Source organism: Balaenoptera borealis (assembly GCF_965194805.1).
Source record: "Balaenoptera borealis genome assembly, chromosome: 3".
NCBI lineage: Eukaryota > Metazoa > Chordata > Mammalia > Artiodactyla > Balaenopteridae > Balaenoptera > Balaenoptera borealis.
In genome coordinates, this window is record NC_138866.1 from 61,801,150 (window position 1) to 61,820,812 (window position 19,663).

General features: G+C 38.2%; 1 long non-coding RNA gene across 1 annotated transcript in view; it reads left to right on the forward strand.

Moving 5' to 3' along the window:
- Positions 1-3,828, forward strand: part of LOC309625118 — a 76,104-nt gene extending 72,276 nt beyond the window's left edge. The window contains exon 4 of the long non-coding RNA XR_014242325.1: positions 2,246-3,828. This is a non-coding gene — a long non-coding RNA (uncharacterized lncRNA). The remainder of the gene's footprint in view (positions 1-2,245) is intronic.
- The last annotated feature ends 15,835 nt before the right edge of the window (positions 3,829-19,663 follow it).

The window sequence follows — 19,663 nt, forward strand, 5'->3', positions numbered from 1 at the left end:
AATTCTAGAAGATGACAGTGGACTATGACAGACTCAATCGAATAGTAGCAACTGCAGCTGCTATGTCTGGTGTAGTATCCTTGTTAGGGGAAATTAGCGCAGCCTTGTACATGGTATGAAGCCAGTGATCTGGCGAGTGGGATCAAAGTGGTGCGCATTCGCGTGGGACAGATAATGGCGTACATTTACCTTCTTGGGCCAAGACTTATGCTAACTCTCCCACTCTCTGTCATAATATAATCCGAAGGTACCTAGAAAATGAGGATATTCCACAGAACATCATATGGATTCACTGTATTGATGGCATCATATTAACCAGGCGATTTGAGAAAAAATTAACAAATTGTTGGAGGATTAGTTAAGACAAACACAAATTTGACAGGCATATCCCTCCAAAATTTATTTCGATCTGTAATCAAGCCCATAATTAAGTTTCCTTACAGACATGGTCTTGTGCTGAGGGCTATACTAAAGGCGTCAAGCAAGTGTGAATATGGTAACGGTGAAATCCCAAGGGGAAAAGTGCAGTCAATGAAAATACCTGCCTTCCTATTGGCTCAGACCAGACCTGCCTCTAGGCTAGAGTCTGGACAAGCATCTCATACCGGCCCTGCCAAACACCAGCGGCTGGCCCTACCGCTGCCCTCACCAAATCTGCAAATAAGCAACAGGTGATCTCCACAGGGTTCCAATAGGCTATCAGGTCACACACAGTACTTTGCTTGGAAAAACTCACTTATGTATCTCATCACTGATCAAATTCAAGTACTTCATATTTACAGTTTAAAAGCTTGAAATGGGTTAATTTATCATAGCCCAGCTTCATGACACTGATGCATGTGCTTGTACCGAGTGGCTATGAGCTTGGTGCTCTTTGATTTAAGTGCAGGAAGCTTTTATTTTTGAATTTCTACTTACTCATGGCAATACATCAAACAATCAGTTTTAATATCTTTAGGGTTAAGTGCACTCATGTAATTTAGAATTAAATGATTTTTATTAAGCACTTTTACAAACTATCTACATGCTATACAACTCCACTGATTAAGGATCATGGTGACTGGTAAAACAGCAGCCCCCATGAATTAGGGAAGCATTAGTGAAATGCATTCTCTGAGTACATCACAGAATGCATTCAGTACTAAGTAACTCGAATGTCACAAGAGAGTCCGAATGAAAATTTCTCTCCACAAAGCAAATACAAAGCAAAGATAACCCTGTCGGCTATATTGGATTCTAATAATGACGTATCCCTGGTGTGTGGTCTTTCTTCTTCTCCTGGCCTATATTGTCCCCCACTCCACTCTCACCTCAGCCCCACCCTCCTCATCTTCTAAGGTTAGCAGGTTATTTCTCTTTGAGGCTGCTGGGAAATGGGGCTGGGAATGGGGCAATAGTCAACCTACCCAGGCCCTGTTCCCCTGTAAAAGCTTTGCAGTAGAGCTGCTCACCAGCAGAGGGCAGCATAAATCTGTTGCCTTGCACATGCTCAGAGAGGCTTTGGGTTTCCCCCATCTCTAAAGACAGACTGGGGCTTCTGGGTGTGGCTCTCCCCACCTACCCAGGCAGGTATCACTGTGACAACACATGATTCTGTGTGCTGTGAAAACTGATCGTATCTCCAGTTCGTACTACTTGATCAAAACGAGTGAAAGTCTCTCTTGTTTCAGCTGGGCACGGTTATAGACATCAGGTGGAGACCCCTGAGCTTACTCTAGGGTTCTCTGGAGAGTTACAGTTTCATTTTTGGCTCAGAGGTGGGTTTTTTGTTTATTTGTTTACTTTTTATCTTTGGTGTGTGTGTGTGTTTGACTTTCCCTCAAAAAAAAAAAAAAGGCAAACCAAAATTAAATTCTTGAAAGAGATATTATTCAACTTGTGGCTGTGTGAACTGGCAAACCTTTCTCTTTACCTCCATCAGAAAGATATCTAGAGTCAAAAGGATCTTATTGGCTTTTATTGGAACTAGCACCCATACTTCCATCTAGTTTAAGTGGTTGCTTTCGTACAGCTGTCAGGCCTCAGTTGTAAGAATGTGTTTCTCAGCATAATAATGGCCGGGGTTGACTGTAGTGGTGGTCCTTAAAGATCAAAGCCAAAACCTGGCTGATAGGAGAAATATTATTTCCTTTATGGAGAATTAGCCTAAGAAAGTGAGTGATTGTTATTACAAGCTGCACCTGATTTCATCGATGACACATCTCGCACTGGTGGGGAGACTACATTGTCATTCCGTTTTCTTCAGGAAACAAAAATACTCCTCTAAATGCTACGGACTGAGTGGTGAACTTCAACTCACACCTGGGTCATGCCTGAGGCCTTGCTTGATGAGTTTCAAGTGCTGTAAGGAGCCAGAGGAAGAAGCTTCTTCCTGAAAGGTAAGGGAGGATTGGCCCCAGAGAGAGCAGTGGGGATCACGCAACTGAAAGACTTGAAGAGAGGTTGAAGATGGGGTTGTGGTGGGGTGACCAGAGGGAGGAGAGAGAACTCAGGCGGGGAGCGCACCTCTGGCAGGGGCGGCCGGTGGGAGGGGTGGGAGGCACTACCCTTTGGTACTCTTAATTCTGGAAGGCAGTGTCCCTTGGTGGGGACAAGGGAAGCTCTAAATTAAGCTTTTATTTCTTCCTGTGGCACCATTTGGAGAACTGCCTGATTCTTCAGTTAAGAACTTAATTTTTCTGTATTGTGGTCTGGAGGGCTTGGTTTCGTGGAGGCTGGTAGGCTTGGGGCAGCAGGAGGACTACTTCCTTGAGAGTTCGGGGCTAAGGGCAGGAGGAACGCTGTCTCCAATCTGTGGATTGTTTTCGATTATCAGAAGCATAGAGACCAGTGACCCAAGGCGGTCACAAACATGAGCGGTGCCAAGACTAATCTTTCTAAATTCTCTGCTCCTCCCTGCTTATAACTTCTTTGGGGTCGCTCAAAGTTAAAAGAAGATTTTTTTCTGACTTTCCTTCCAACTCAACTCTTTCTCCCCCGAGGATTTGTCTTTCTTGGATAGGTACCCCTCCTCGGTACTTTCACACCCTGTGCCATAGCATCTATTAAGAGTGGAAATATCCCTTCTAGACTGTGAGCTTCATGAGGACAGAGATATTGTCAGTTTTTTCCTGGTTCTAGCCCTAAAGCATACCACAGTGCCTGCACAAAATAGGTGATCAAGAACTAGATGTTGGATAAATGCATGAGTAGATTTACTTGTCTTATCACATTTAATCCTTACAGTTTGTATGGTTACCTTCCATTTAACAGATGTGAAAACTGAGGCTTAAGCAGTTACATAAATTTCTCAAGATTACACAGCTATTATATAATTCAGGAGGAGGCAGTATTTGAATTGGGCCTTGAAGGGTAAGTAGAATTTCAACAGGTGCACAAGGGAACTTCAAAGAGGAGGTAAGCACATGAATTTAAGTATGGAAATAGCAAAGCATGTGGCATATTTGGGGGTTGGTTATTGTCGACTTTGGTATTGTAAAAAGGTATGTGCCATGGTGTAGTGGAAGACCTGAAGTGGAGGCTGGAGTAACAGTGAAGTAACAATAATAAGAGTAGATAACATTTATTGAGCATTCAGTACGTGCCAACACAGTTCTAAACGCTTAAATGTGAAAAATACATTTATAAATATCTAGTATATGCCCATGGTAACAAAGTTTAAAGAAACAGAAGGGTATACAGTGAAGAGTAGGGCTCCTTCCCCTGCCTATATTTTCCTCTACCTTGTTTCCCTCTCCTGAAGCAACCATTGCTTCTGGTTTTTTGTATATCCTTCTAGAGAGTCCTATTCTATGTATATGGAAGTATATATATATATATATATTTTTTTTTTTAACATATATATTTTTTTACACCAATGGTCATGTACTAATATACTGTTCTACTCCTGGTTTTTTTTTCCATTTTCAATGTATTAGAGATCAACTCATATTCTGGAGCTGCCTCATTCTTTTAAACTGCTTCTTAGTATTCCATTATATGGATGTGCTATAATCTATTTAACCAGTTCCTTCCCAATAGACATTTAGGGTGTTGCAAATCTTTTGCCATTACAGTCACCTATATTTAATATCCTTACATGTTTTGCTTTCAACTCATGTGTCAGTGTATCTGTAAGCTAATTTCTAGCAGTAGAATTGATGGATCAAATGGAATGTGCATTTTAACTTTTCACAGATTTTGTAAAATTGCTCTCCAAAGAAATTATTCTACTTTATATTTTTACCCACAATGTATTATCAAACTTTCTGACCTTTGCCAATTTGATAGGTCAAAAATGGATTTTCACTGTTGTTTTAATTTATAATTCTCCTATTATGAGTAACATGAGCATTACTTGATATATTTTAAATATAATCAAATTTTATTTCATAAAATATAAATAAAATTTATAATATTTAAATTAATTAAAATTTAAAGTTTAAATATAGTTTAAAATAAATAATATAAAATATTTTATAAAGATAAAATAATGTATTTTATATATTATTATTATATATAGTTTCCCTTTTTTCTATAATTGTGCTTATTTTCTGCTCTGGTTCTATTTCTATGTTGGTTTTTTTTTTGACTTTTTAAATCAATTTGTTTGACCTCTTTATATATTAGGGGAATTAGCCCATTAGTATTATATGTCTTACAAACATTTTTCCCTTAATTCGTTGTCATTTTTCTGATATTATCTATGGTATTTTTACATTTTTATTTTTTTAATGTTTTATCTCAGAAAATTTCAAACATATACAGAAATGGAATAGATTAACAAATTTTTATGGGTCAAATACCCAGCATTATCAATATATAGACAAACAATTCATTTACTATCACCCCTCCCTGCATTACTTCTATCCCTCTGCCCTGCTGGATTATTTTTAAATAAATATGTCATTTTATGTTATTTTTGGTTTTGATAATTTAGTCCTGCAGTGACTTTAATTTTTGCATAGGCAAATTTATTAGTCTTTCATTTTATGGTTTCTGTTGTGTAGATCACCAGAAACTCCCTGAGAGTATATATAATCACAGCAAACTTTTGAGGTGAGTAATATTTTAAAGATGAGCAAAATTGAGCCACAGAGCAGTTCGGGTCCTTTATCTAAGGGGATACAGCTTGTAAAGGGTAGGACTTGGGACCAAACCCTGGCAACCTAATCCAGGGCTCCCTCTCCTGACCATTACACCATACCCCTGCCCAGTGTGACTGTAACGGCCGTGCTGATCAAGGCTGAGGCCTCACGTTGGCACTCAGGTTCATTCATGGCTGCTAAACAGTGCGGTCGTGTACAACTCCTCTGCTCCACAGTGACTGCACGTGAGCCTTCCAACGCCGTGCACTTGGGGAGGGGAAGGGGGAGGGGGGTCTGTCACAGATGGCCTAAGAATCTTATGAAAGTTCCTGGACCCTGGTCATAGGAAGCATGCATATTCACACACATGGATACACACACACACACACACACATGCACACGTACACATGATCCAGGGACTTGCTTATCTTCATTCTGTCATCTCTGTATTAGTCAAGGAAACAGGCTCTCAGTTATCATGAATCTGGATTGGATATTTATCAGGGATTTTTACCATTCGGTTCCCTAGAGAACAGTACAGTTAGATTATATTTGTATTTGTAGGCAGGTGAGGATGACCCATTTAATCAATACATCTAAAGGCTAAGAGGTAAGTTATATTATTCAGGCTCAGTAACAAAGCTTATGTTAATTTAACCTGACATGGAGCATGTTAGGTTAATATGATTTGGATTACATGTATCGTTTTTAGAAATTGATGTTTTTGTTGCTGGTTTTTCCTGACATTTTTGAACTATAATATGGAATGCAATACTTCTTCAACAAAGAAGGTAATTCTCACTAGTGAAGGTAATTAATGGTTATTTGATCATATTACAGCCTAGACATGATGTTTTTGCTACACAATAGGTTTCCTAATTGGTGATCCAAGGATGACCATGTTCATTTTCTGCCGACAGAGGTTTCCTACTGTGCATGGCATTATCTCTCAATACTGGGATAGCAGCAAATGATGGTCATAGCCAGTAAGAAAATTAATTTACAATGCTTCGACAATCATTATAAAAGACCTAATAACGCTAATTTAGGTGTAGTCATCTAATTAGTTAATTAAATAGGACCTTGCTGCCAGTCTCCTACAGTGGAGCATACTGTGTTGTAGGTGTTTGCTAGAGCTGAACAGTGCCGAGGGAAGGTAAATGAGTACACACTGACCCCCCACTAATGCATGTGATGTTTATAGTTATGAAAGCACAAGCAGAAGCAATTGCTTTGCTCAGAATCAGAAACAAACAACCAAATTTTTTTTTAAATTGTTATTTTGCTCCTGTTTTATGAGGAAAAGACTTTGCCGGCCTGTTAGCTAGCTTTACAAACTCCCCCAAAAATGTCATTAAATTTTGATTTGATTTCTGAAGTTCAAAACGCTCTCCCAAGTTTATTGCCCCTTGGTTTTTCTTAAAGAAAATAATAAAATCACTGCCATCTGGTTGAAAACTCCCAATATCTCCATCTATTAAACTATTCTTAGTTGCAGTACTTGTATCTAACTTATAAAACTTGTATACACATGTAAGCCATAAACAAAAATGGGGTTTCTAATTTTAATTAGCTCGTCAAGCTGGTGGTCCCGCATAGCTGGGAATTCAGCAGAGGTCCCAGTTACTTCTCTCCTTTCAGCTTTTGTTATTTCACACTAATAGGTTTTTGTATTTTTAGTCTGTCTGCATGTGAGAAGTACCCTGTCCCTTCAGTGAGTTTAGCTGCTTTTCCTTGGGCCTTGCCAGATGTCCTAGTTCTTTTTTTTTTTTTTTTTTTTTTTTTTGACCTGTGGCGGGGTGCAGGGGGCAAGCATCGGGACATCCAGAACATCACGTATTTCTCATTTGAATGCAACATAATTGCTCAGAAAGATCTATCTTTACCAATAAGGTGAAATACTCCTTTTCTGTCAGCCTGAAATAAGTAATTTTAAATGTTTTTGTATTATAAAGTAGGAAATGGTTTCTTTCCTTAAAAAAAAAAAGTGGTCTTGAACATGATTACAATAAAAACTATCTGACTGGATGGAAGTTCACATCTTCTTAGAGTTTACAAAACAACAATAGATTTTCTTTCTGTTAATTCAGATATTCATAGGTCGTGTGGTCTGGCCTTCTGCCACAGTGCACCTATAATTCCTTATTTTAAAATATTAATTAACTTTTAAACATAAGTCCTTTAGCTCTGGGTACAGTACTGCCTATGTGAAGGAAATAACATGACTGAGGTGAAGAATGGTGTTTCTTGGAATAGGTATTGTTTGCCAAGCTGTATCCAAGAGCCCTACAGAAAGTAGAAAAAGACATTTTAGAAGAGTGAGCAGACATTTTCACAAGGTCACTTCATTCAGACTGGAAAGTGGCCAGCACAATGTCATTATTTACAACAGGATCTGGGAACACTTGAGGAAATTACAGACCATTTAGTTTTGATTCCATTGTGGGGGGCAAAGTCTTAGGAAGTATTTTAGGAGATTAAATGGGGAACACTGAGAAAAGCACAGCTTGATTAAGGATAGCCAATAGAGTCTCTGGAATGAAAAAGTCATGCTTCAATAATTTCTTGACTTCTTTAAGGAAGTAAATGCCAAGAAAAGCAAATGAATGCCTCAAAATTCTGTGTTCTAAATTTCTAGGAGACGTTTGTAACAGTTTTGCTTGACAAATTAGCACACAGAAAGTTCTTAAAATTGGAGAAATGCAGAGACAAAGATGTGCATTAAATTGTTTTTAAAGTGAAAAGGAATCAGGCAAATATACTTTAGGATCAAGAGAATTTTACTGAAACAAAGACAATATCATAGTCTAAGTCAACTCCAACTCCATGTCTCCAACATCAGATCATATTTTTTGTGCATTTAATATGCAGCTGTGTGGCATTTTTCCATAAGACAATGTGAAAAAATGAAAATCTCTGACTTTCAGGAATATACAGTCTAATAGAGGCAACATTGATTTAGATGAATAGACAGAAAACTAGGCAAACATATAACAAAAGTTTATTAATGTTGACTCTCACATTACTAGTAATGAGGAAAACGTGTTGGTTTAAAGTTCAGGACACTCGTCTCTTTGGGTAGGGGAGGCAAAGCTACCATGAAAAGATGTTAGTGGAGGGGCAAACCCTATAACCATAAAAGGAACAAGCAGATCAAGGCATTTTCTGGGTGTGGAGGTCACCCACGTCTCCCAGTCTAAGTGGAAGGTAGGCGGGAGATGTCCCTAGAAGGGTAATTTACAGCAACACATAAATAGGCAGTTCACTGGAAATGATTAAGGAATGGACAAGAAATAAGCAAATGACATTAGGGTATAAGATAGTACATCTCTAAGTCCTTCCCAATTCTAAAATACTATGGTCTCCTAGGAGAGACACTGCAGGTTTAGCAAGGATGGAACTTGAGAGAGTCTCTTCTAATTAGACAGGAAAGATTTCCTGGATAAAGTGACCTAGGGATGTACAACATCCTCTCGAAAGCAAGATTGCCTATAATAAGAATGGAATATTATTAAACCATGAAAAGAAGGAAATCCTGCTATTTGCAACAACATGGGTGAACCTCGAGGACATTATGCTAAGTGAAATAAATCACGTAGAGAAAGACAATACTGTACAATCTCATTTATATGTGAAAACTAAAAAACAAACAAAATTCATAGGAAAAGTAATCAGATTTGTAGTTACAATAGGCAGGGAATGGGGGGGGGAGGGGAAATTGCATGAATGTGGTCAAAAGGTACAAACTTCCAGTTATAAGATAGATAAGTACTAGAGATATAACGTACAACATGATGAAATATATTTAGCACTGCTGTATGAAATATTTGAAAATTGTTGAGAGTAGATCCTAACAGTTCTCATCATAAGGAAAAAAATTAAAAAAAATTTTTTTGTGTGTCTATATGAGATGATGGGTGTAAACTAAAGTTATTTTGGTAATTATATCACAATATATGTAAGTCAAGTCATTATGCTGTATGCTGTCACCATAAACTTATACAGTGTTGTATGTCAATCATATGTCAATAAAACTGGAAAAATGAAAAAGATTGCCTATAATAAAAGGTTAAAGGCGAAAGGAGAAAGGTTTACTACATAGCTGACATTTATTGAGTACTTGCTATGTCCCAGATACTATGCTAAGCCTTTAACATACATTATCATTTATTTCAATCCTCTCTAATAATACGTAGATACTGTAATTATCCCCATTTTACAGTTGAGGAAACCAAATCAGAGAGGAAAAGTATCTTCCTTAAGAGTCACATAGCCAGTAAGTGAAAGCTAATAGAGCCAGTTATTTTCAGTCACTACATGAAAGTGTCCCAATTTGCCTGATCACAAGATTAAATCTGAGGTGTTTGGTTAAAAAACAGATATTCCAGGCTCCTCCTCTGAAGCTTCTAGGAAGTAGATTGGAGGATGGAGCCTGAGAATACAATTTTTTACAAGCACTCTTCCGTCGGTCTTCTGATCAGCCTTGTTTGAGAAACAGTGCCCTAATACCACAATGCCTTTTAGGAAACCAGTTTTACTGTATCCCAAAGCCTAGAAAATTCTGGCAGCTGGAGGGCCGTATGATGGAAGGTACAGAAGATCTACCCTTAAAGAGGGCTGGCAGCCTAGAGCCCCAACAGCAACATCAGTCCATGAGGCTGCAGCTGCACTATTGTCTGAAAGACACACTCCCCCTCCTGGCTCCATCCCACATAAGTAAACTCTCCTTGGCTTAAAACAGGTCTTCTCGATAAACCATGGTCCAGAGAACCAGACCCAAGCATTAAAAAAAAAAAAAAAATTCTTACACAAAGTAAAAACAACAACAAAAAAATAGAATCATGTGGAATTACCTAGGAAGGGATCCTTTCTGACCAAAAGGGGGGAAAAAGGGAATATGAAATAGATCAGAGAAGATCTTAAAATATCTAATTTTAGGGAGACTGGAATTGGTTAATACTTTGCAGCTCAATTATTTCTCATCTTTAGTGTCTTTGTTAACTGAATACTTAAATAAATGCATAGGTCTTTTTTGGAATGAACAGTGAATACATTATAATATGCAATCTATCTTCTTGGTATAAGAACTCTAAAAAGATTACACATTTAATTAAATGCACCAGAACTTCAAAGAGCTGCTAAGGTATCAACACGCTCTTGAAGGGATCCATGGGGAAGCTACCAATTACACATTCAAATAAACATACCCATAGCAGACAAGGCCTGATTAGTGTTCATACTTCAACCAATTCAACAAACATTTATTGAGCCCCCTACTATGTGTCAGACACTAGGACTATGCTCTACGGGGAATACAGAGATGAAGACAATAGCCTCTATCTTAAAGAAACTTATGATCCAATAAATGAGATCAAACATGTACACAAATGAATCTAATACAAACTCTAAATATCATGAAAGACTCTAAACAAGTGTTTAGGAGTTCAGATTGCTTCTCGGCTCTGAAAAGTCCTCAGGGAGAGATGACATTCAAGCTAAGACTGGAAGGATGGACAGGATTCGTAAAATTCTCATTTTGTGCCTTTATGTTCTCATCTGTAAAACAGGGATAATAATACTTCTCACAGGCAATTCTGCAGTAATGGTTACAGGGTCAACCTAACTTCACGTATAGTTCAGAAGTAGTAGTTACTTCTCAAGGAATGTGTATACGTGCCACTATCTATTATTAACTCACTGTTTATGTTTCTGGGTCACCTTTCAAAGCACTTCAGAATGATAAAGCATCAGCCTTATAGTGGAAAGGTGACCTTTTGCAAACCCCACAAAAGTGTACCATAGGGATAAATGTACTGCATAGCTGTGTACAAATCTCTGGTTATTTGTATATTGGTTGCTATGTGTTGAGGTGAATCAGGTAGGTAAGCTCTTTTCTACGAGTAAAAGGTAAAGGACACCTAACCCTCTTGACTTGTTCCACAAAGTGCCTCTCACATCTGTCTTGACTTTTCTGGTTCCACTGCTCTGCTTTGATTCAGGCCCTTATCACTTCACCACTGGAGTACCGCGCTTTTCTTCCCAATGATGTCTTGGTATCTAAGCCTCCTCACTGTTGTTCTTTTATACAAACCACCACCAAATTAATTTCCCTAACGTGGTGCTCTGTTCACATCACTTTTCTCAGAAGTCCTTCAGTGGCTCTCTCCAGAGGGAATCCAGACCCTAGGACCTGCCATTCTGGACTCTTCACAACCTGAACTCAACACATTAGTCTAGCCTTAAATCCCACGACACTCCCACATCTGTGGGTTTGCTTATACACCTCTCACTGACTAAAACACTCAGCTCCCCATCTCATATACCAAGATAGTAACCACCCCTCAATGCCCGCCCAGCTCAACTCTAGCCCTCCACCAACATTCTATACATACTGTTTGGTATCGTGCATATCTGAGTACATGGCTGTATTCATCAGGATATGTAACATTAGCTGCTTATAATATAATACAATAACACAATATTGTTTCCTGTGCAGAGCTTTGCTTATTTTAGACACTTAATAACTTGTTTAATTATACAAGTATCTAGTAATAGCAATACTAATATTTAACATTTATTAACTACTGTGATTCAGGTGCTGTTTTAATTCTTTACATTGCATCACCTCATTTTATCTTCTCAAGAACCCTCTGGAGTAGGTATTGTTATTATCCCCATTAAGAGATGAGGAATCTGAGGCACAAAGAGTCATTTGCACAAACTTACACAACTAGGAAGTTGGACTCAGGTAGTTTTACTCCTGTTACTCTTAGTGAATATACTATGCCCGCTCCAGTGTTGTTTTTTTTTTTAAGTCTTTTACAATCTATAAAGCACTTTTACTTACATGATGTTCATTTTGTCTTTAAATAAATTAATGAGGTTGGGAATATTATCCTCTCTTTCCAGATGTGGAAACTGAGGCTTTGTGGCAGGTCCAAAGTTATCTAGTGAGTCACAGGGTGAGGATTTGAGCACTAGAGGTCATTCCTCCTTAGTACTGTAAGGGGTCATAGCCGTATGTCCACACAATAAAAACAGAGGCAAGTAGGTGCCAATAAGTGGAAATGTAGCCAGGGAGCTTTTCAAGATCAGTGTGTGAAACTAGTGCATTCTTGGTGCCAACTGGCCATCTGGCAACGTGACCAAAGTAACAAAATAGGGGAGTTGCACCCACTGAGCTCTAATCTTGCCTTTCTAATCTCCCCTGCTATATGCAAACTCATACTGGTTTGGGGGAGGAGTATTTGATCCTCAGTTTCTGGGAAATGCCTTTGTTTTAGTTTGGGTTCCCCCCAGATAAGACAAGAATTTGGGTGCAGGTAGTTTACTTGGGAGATGATTCTAGGAAAGAGTAAAGGCATGGTGAGAGTGGGACTGAGGAGAAGATGGCAGTAAAAGGTGTGTTATCAAGATGGTTGCTGGGCAAAGGTGGATCCATTACACCTGGATCTTTGAGAAATATACAGAATGCCTTCCAGAATTGTCCACCCCAAAGGCAGAAGGCTAGAGCATTTATCCACTGCCCTTGCCCCCATTGGTTGAGAGTGCCCTGGAGGAATTAGCTCCCCCCACTTCTGGACTGCCTTTGCAGATCAGTCCAGGAAGCTCCTGTATTTTTGGAGAAGACAATGGGGCAGAAAGATGAAATACAGTGCATGCTGAAGTGGGAAATATGAGTCTGAACTTGCATCTATTGTCTGCCATAGCCATGGTTATAACCAGAGGTAGGCTGAGGGTATGCAACACAGGGCACCAGAGGCTTCTCTTCTACCTATTGAAATTTACCTGAAGAATTTTTAAATCCCCACAGACCACCTGAGGATTTAATTCTTTGGATCATAACTCTTTGGCACTATCCTAAAATATCTTAACTAATCTAAATATATCTCCTAATCATAACATACTTTCAACAGTATAGATTCTAATCATTTAAAAACTTCCCATATAAAAATTGTGACCAATATAGTCTATACCAAGATAGCTCAGTCCTAAAGTTATCACTTTAGATATATCAAGTTTATTAGACTTTGTGACAAATGCCCATGGACACTATTAAAAGATGATGGTTAAAAAGTATACCTTTGTAATGCAGGAAGCAAAAATAAGTTTATGAAGACACTTTGAAAAGATTTCAATTAACACTAGTAGGTTGGTTTATTTTCCCCCACGAATATAATATTAGTTGAGTTGTAGTAATATAGTAAGTGATAAAGAGGATAGGTTTTAGAATCAGACAAACCCATTAACTGAGAGTTTGAATTTGAGCCAGTGTGTCAGTCAGCTATTGCTGCAATAGTGTTATGTAACAAATAGCCACAAAATTTTAATGGTTTACACATATATTTCTTGTTCACCAAGTCTTTGGACAGATTATGATTCTACTGGGCTCAGCCAGGATTGGCTTAGTTTGGCTCCAGACTTCAAGTTAGGTTCAGGTCTACTTTATGTTTCTCCTTATTTTCCTTGGAATAGTAGCAGGTTCTTTTCATGGTGAATAGCAGAAGCACAACAAAGAAGCCAACTCACACAAAGCACATTTAATCCTTGGTTCACTTCTGCCCACATATCCTTGGTCAAAGTAAGTTGCATCAACTAATCTCCATGTGAATGGGGTGAGGAAATATACCCTGCCTACTTTTGTGGGAGGTGTTGAAAAGTCACATGGCAGAGGGAGGCAGTGAAGAATTAAGAATGATAATCCAATCTACCTATTATATAAAGTAGGGATAATGGTATTTACTGATATTTAATGTTATAAGGATTAAATTAGAGAATTTGTGTGAAGTGAATATTACCGTTGTGGTACCTAGTAATTGATCACCAAATATGAATTCCCTCTATTTTATCCCCTTCCCTAACCATTGGGAGAAAGGTAGAAGGACACAATGCTTCCTTTCTTTAATTAAGGAGAAAAAATCGTCAATCTTGTTAGGCAAAGTGAAGAAAAAACATCTTCATTAACTAATTTTTTTTCACACTTCAATACTTTAATGTTTATTTCCTACCATGTTTCCTCCTACTTAGCTGCAAAATAGCCATCAAAATCAGGAAAATAACATTGATATACCACTACTGTCCAATTCTCAGATGCCTTTAAAGTTTTCCCAATTGTCTGAAGAATCCAGGTCAGAATCATGCAATGCTTTTAGTTGTCTATTACCTTAGTCCTCCTTAATCTGGAACAGTTTCTCAGTCTTTAACTGACTTTCATACCTATATTAGTTTTCTACACTGTGTAGCAATTACCACAAACTTAGCAGCTTGAAACTCTACACATTTAAAATTTCAAAGTTATGTGGATCCAGTCCAGTTTAACTGAGTTCTATGCTTAAGGGTCTCACCAGGCTGGATTCTATGTGTCAGCCAGTGCTATGGTCCCATCAGAGAAATATCTGCTTCCAAGCTCCCTCAGGTTGTTAACAGAATCCGTTTCCTTGCTGCTTCAGGATTGAGGCTTTAGTTTCTTTCTGGAAGCCACTCTTAGCTCCTAGAGGCTGTCCACAGTTCCTGGCCATGTGAGCTTCTCCAACATGGCCACTTGCTTCACAGCAACTTACTTCAGGGACAATAAGGCAAAATGTCTCCAGTGCCTCTGCTAATAAAATGGAATCTTATATACATCATATGTAATTATGGAGTGACATCTATCACCTTTGCCATATCCTATTGGTTAAAAGCAAGTCATAGGCCTTTCAAACTGAAAGGGAGGAGATTACACAAAAGTGTGAACACCAAAGGAGGGGGATCATGGAGGTGGGGGTCACCTTAGGTTGTGTCCCTGACAATGACCTTGACACTTTTGAAAATTACTTTATGGAATATTCCTCAGGTTGGGTTTTTATAAAATGTTCCTCAGTTTGGATTTGTCCAATGTTCCCTTATGATTCAATCATGATCAGGTAAGGAATCTTCTTCCAGAATATCAGAGATGTTGAACTCTTCACATTGCTTGGTGTCTCATGATTTCTGTTTGCCCTATTATTGATATTCACATTGATCATTTGAATTAAGTAATATCTGCCAGGGCTTCTTCACTGTAAAGTTACTCTTTTCCGTTGTAGAATTAATAAGTGTTTTGTGGAGAGATGCTTTAAAACTATGTAAATATCCCCTTCCTCATCTCACTTTCAATCAATCAACTTTTTTAATAACTAAATTTAATAATTTAGTTATTTAATCACTATGGACTCATGGTTTACTATTTAATTCAATATGTTATAAATAATTACTAAAATTATTTGTTCTGGTACTCAAATTGGCCCAGATTTATCCAGTGGAAGTTCCTTTGAGTTAGCTTGTGTGTTCTTTTAATATGTCTCCATCATTCTTTGAGCACTTTCTTCCTTTCTGACACAATAAGATATCAAGACTCATGTACTTTCCTTGGCACGAATGCTGAAATCAGCCATTACTCCAAGGAGCCCTTTACCAATGCTCTTTTTGTGGAGTCAAATAACTGTCTGGGGTCACTTGCTCTCAACCTGAAGAACTTCCTTTAGTATTTCTTGTAAGGTGGGTCTGCTGGCAGCAAATTCTCTCAGTTTTTGTTTATTTGAGAAAGTCTTTATTTTACCTTCATTTTTGAAAGGTAACATTGCTAGATATAGGCATCTTGGTTGATTTTTTTTTTTTTTAATCTTTTAGTACTTTACCTATTTATCTCACTGCCTTCTGGCCTCCTTTGTTTCTGCTGAGAAGTTAGCGATAATGTTATTGATGTTGCCTTATAACTGACTCATCTCTTTTATCTTGCTGCTTTCAAGATTTTCTCCTTGTCTTTGACTTTAAGCATTTTTACTGTGCTGTATCTGTGTCTCTTTGAGTTTATCCTACTTGGAGTTTGTTGAGCTTCCTGGATGTGTAGTATTGTTTTTCAATAAATTTGGGAAGTTTTCGGTCATTATGTTTTGAATTTTTTTCTTCTCTTTTCTCTCCTCTTGTTCTGATACTCCCATTACTTGTATGTTGGCGCATCTAATGGTGTCCCACATCTTGGAGGTTCTATTCATTTCTCTTCATGCTTTTTTCTCTCTGTTCTTCAGCTTCCATAATCTCTATCGGTCTATCCTCAAGGTCACTAATTCTTACTTCTGCCAATTCAATTCTTTACAGCCCCTCTAGTGAATATTTTATTTCAGTTATTTTAGTCTTCAACTTCAGAATTTCCATTTGGTTCTTGTTTTCATAATTTCACTTATTGCTATTTCATATTTGGTATCAAATATGAAATAGCAATAAGCACTGTCATCATACCTTCCTTTACTTCTTTAGTCATTCTTTCCTTTAGCTCTGTGAACATATTGATATCTAGTCACTTTTACACATAGTTTATGGCTCCTGCTTCTTTTTCCTGGTGTATGAGTTATATTTTCCTGTATCTCTGCCTGCCTCACAATTTTTTGTTGGAAACTGTAAATTTTAGATAACATATTGTAGCAACTCTGGGTACTGTTCGTCCCCCCTTCCCCCACCCAGTGGGCTTGTTAGTGCTTGCTATTTGCTTATTTCTTTGTTTATTGGTAGGCTGATTATTTTAGTGACATCTCTTTTTATCCCACGGTGTTAAGCTGCTGATGTTGCTTCTCAAGGAAGTACAACTTTGGGGATGCTCGCAGCCCCTCTTTCTCTGAGTACACCAGCTGTTATACTTCACTAATTGCTGGCTGATTACTCTATTGTTTTCAACAATGCCCTGGGGAATTAATTCCTGTACAAATGAATACAATCAAACTGTGGCTCCTTTGAAGGAGTAGTTTCTGATGTCAGTGTTTGATATTTGTTCTGACTCCAGGAGGGCTCCTTCTAGCTGTTTTATTCTCCTTTCTCCCCTGTACACTAGCCAGCCTCAGTCTTGGCTGTATCTTCATTAGATTCATAAATCAGATCTCCTCCCAATTGCCTTTCATTACCCCTCTACTATTCCTAAGAGCACCCTTAGGCTTAACTTTTCCACTTTCTGTGGCAAATGAATTCTGTTCCTTTGGGAAGAGATTAGGAGCTATCTGGTTCATGGCCTGCCTCTCCCCTCCACCCCCCGAGACAAACTCTCTGAGCCAGGACTCTGGACCTGGGCATAGGGACAATGAGGTCCTCTTAACTTGCTTATTCTGGTATGGAACCATCACCTCAGGAACTGGGGGAAGAGTTATGAGGGCCCTAGTATTTCCAGCATGCCGCTCTGAAGGTAGAGCCTGTGTTCCACAGCTGCGGGCTGGGCAGAAGGGATCCCTCACCTCTTGACTGCACAGACTCAGGACTTAGCCTCAGCAACAGGCAGTTAGGGGCAGAGTGAAAAATGCTGAAGTCCTGCTAGTCCCAGGAAGAAAGTCCTCCACCTGAGAGCTGGGGGGAGAGGAAGCCCTGTCTTCTGGGCTGGAGTGGAGTCTTTGCCTCACTGATTTGGGAGGAGAGAGGAAGGGTGTGGTCTTTTTCAAGTACTGCAGCCTTGTCTTTCTTATCTAATTTTTTTTTAACCTAGATTTTCTTGAATAGATGTTTTTTTCATTTCCCATTTGCCCTTAAGACCACTTCCAGAGGTTTTGAATGGTCTATTTTTGTTTGTTTCTTTGTTGTTTGTAATTTTGACCAGTTTTAAATAATAATTTTCACCAGTTTTGACCATTTCACTGGGGAGCAAGTCAACAGAGCTTCTCATGCTGTCACGCCAGAAATTAATCTCACAAAATTTTAAAATTTTAAACTAAAATTTTAACTTCTTAACTGCTTAGCTGCATTGTTTTTGTATAAGCATGACCCATAGCCCATATACATTTCTGAGCTTCTACATATCGGAGTTCTTTTACATTATCCATAATTGCAACTTTTCCCAGGACCTTTGTACTATCTGTTCCCACTGCCTAGAAAGAACTCCCTTTCCCCAGATATTTGCGTGGTTTACTCCCTCTCCTCATTCAGATGATTGCTCAAGAATCATCTTTTTAGCAAGGCTTTCTTTCACCACCCTATTTAACACTGAATTCTCCACCCCCAAACTTATCCACCTTTTGCATTATTTTTTTTTGATCAGGGACTTTAAAAAAAAAATCTCTTTTGTTCACTGCTGAATCCTCAGCACCTTAAGTGTCCTGCACTAAAAAATTTTGTTAAAATAATATTCTTGGCACCTTACATGTGTTAAATCATCTAATGTAGATCTATGATCAAAAATAGTAATAATAATTAATAACTAATAACAATGCTTCCTACTCTCTAGACATGGAAACTAGGTACAGAGAAGTTGAATGCAATCAGGATAGTAGAGGCTGAATTTGAACCCAAGCCACTTGACTGTTAGATTAAATTTCCATTCTTCTCACTCCCAGATACTGGTTTCCTTTCCAGAGCACTAACTCAACTAATTCCAGTTAACATGTTAAAAAGACATTTGTTGGCACTAGTTAGGATTATTAAGATTCTATAATACGTTTTAATAATGAAATCTTAAAAATCAAATACCTTCAGGGCTTCCCTGGTGGCGCAGTGGTTGAGAATCCGCCTGCCAATGCAGGGGACACGGGTTCGAGCCCTGGTCTGGGAAGATCCCACATGCTGCGGAGCAACTGGGCCCGTGAGCCACAACTACTGAGCCTGCGTGTCTGGAGCCTGTGCTCCGCAACAAGAGAGGCCGCGATAGTGAGAGGCCCGTGCACCGCAATGAAGAGTGGCCCCCGCTCGCCGCAACTAGAGAAAGCCCTTGCACAGAAACAAAGACCCAACACAGCCAAAAAATAAAAATAAATTTAAAATTTAAAAAGAAATATGCAGTTCCATCACATTTAAAAAAAAAAATCAAATACCTTCAGGTTTTTAAAAAAGTAATATTTCTAACAAGAGGTAGAGAGAATTATTTCTTAAAGAAATTTGGTGCTTCTCAAATAAGGAGTGGCCTATTTGCCTTGCTTATGGGCAACATGCACTGAATTAAATGAGGTATAATAGCTGTGAAATGTACAGTTAGTGCACACTCTTAATTTCTAGGAATTATGTTAATGCAGCTGGGTGTTACATCAACCAATCTCAATGCAAATTATCAAAAAACCCTATACTGAAAAGCATCCCTTTAAAGCCAAATTGGAGTGGTAACTTCATGATATGTATTAGAACCAACATTCTCATACTTGGTGAAATAGAGAAATAGCACTCACTGGTATTACTGTCCTACCTAACAGAAATAAAAATTATAAGATTATACCATGAACTAAATAATAAATGTTATCACTGGGTATATTTTGGTGGTGAAATTCTGGATGATTTTTAAGATTTTCCATATTTTCTATATATTTAAAATAAATGCATCCTTTTTGGAATCAGAAGAAAAGTGGTTAAATGTTAGAAAACACTAGAGAAGCTTGTGTTCATAAGGAGAAGCTTTAATTGCTAAACATGTAAATAAAGCTGTTTACCTCCATGTTGTGGATGTTTCTGCATATGTAAATACTTTAACAACTTATACATTCATTTTATACCAGCACAATTAAGATCTGCTGCAGCTGAAACTTACTATATAAAGAATATGACTGGATGACTCTACCTTACTTTCTTATGTAAAGACTTCTTGTTATAAAGTTTTAGTCTTTACTACTAGAAGAGGTTAA